Source organism: Ochotona curzoniae, unplaced genomic scaffold (genome assembly GCF_017591425.1).
Source record: "Ochotona curzoniae isolate NIBS_2020 unplaced genomic scaffold, NIBS_Ocur_1.0 contig_78, whole genome shotgun sequence".
In the NCBI taxonomy this organism is placed as follows: Eukaryota; Metazoa; Chordata; class Mammalia; order Lagomorpha; family Ochotonidae; genus Ochotona; species Ochotona curzoniae.
This window is the reverse complement of record NW_024466559.1, coordinates 5,917,273-5,918,274: the sequence shown is the minus strand read 5'-3', so window position 1 is coordinate 5,918,274 and position 1,002 is coordinate 5,917,273.

Sequence of the window (1,002 nt, the reverse complement as noted above, 5' to 3'; positions counted from 1 at the left end):
CCTGCTAATGCTGTAGGAAAGCAGCAGATTGGGGCCCAAATGCTTGGGTCCCTGCCACCCACATAGGAAACCTGCATGGAATTGGTTTCAACCTGGGCCAGTCTGGATGGTGTGGCCATTTGGGTAGTGGAAGATCTGTTTCTTTCTCTCCTTCATCCCCTTTCTTCCTCCCTCTCCCCTGCCATCTCTCTCTCTCTCTCTCTCTTCTCTCTCTTGCCCTCAGTCTCTGTCTCTCTGTCACCCTGTCTTTCAAACAAATTAATCGTAAATACATTTTAGAAGTTCATGGAAAGTAGAATGGAAACATGAGCTCATTTTGGTGCAAAACTTTTTGAAATCCATGCGTGCCTTTTCATCATACATGCTTTCTGTGAATTTTTAGGGATCCATCATAAATGGGGTTCTTTGCAGATGAGACAGGGCAGAAAACTATTTGAAGAGGCAGCAGCCCCTGCTCTCAGTTCCTTGCAGAGGAGTCTGTGTGGCCTGCCAGATGTGCTCTCTTCATTCGTTCTCATAAAACTTTGCCAGCACACTTGTAGCTACACTTGCCGTCTTAGGACTGAATTCTTTCTTGTGTGAAGACAAAAACCCCGAGCAACTGATCCTTTGGTAACCTATGTGTCACCCAAGAGGCCCAGTGATTAAGTTCTGAGCAGCCACATTCTGAGGAATGCTGCTGCCAGCCTCTCTCCTGCCTGGTCGAGTGGCAACCAGGGTCTCTTTGCCAATATTTCATGGAGATGGTGGCTGGCCTGCTTTCCTGTAACCAAGCCACCCTGACCTCCCCCTGCTTGTCTGTTTGCCACACTCCTGCAAGGAGGAGGCAGCTCATTCTTTCATGCTCCACACACCCTTTTGCTCCCCACACTCTTTTGCGCTCTCTGGCTTGCCTGAGAAGTCCAGGGCTGGTCACTGCGCCCTGTTCCTTTGTCCCAAGTATTGGGATATGGTATGAGTGTGTATGGCAGCCAGTGCCTGGTGCTTTCTTTTCCCTACCAC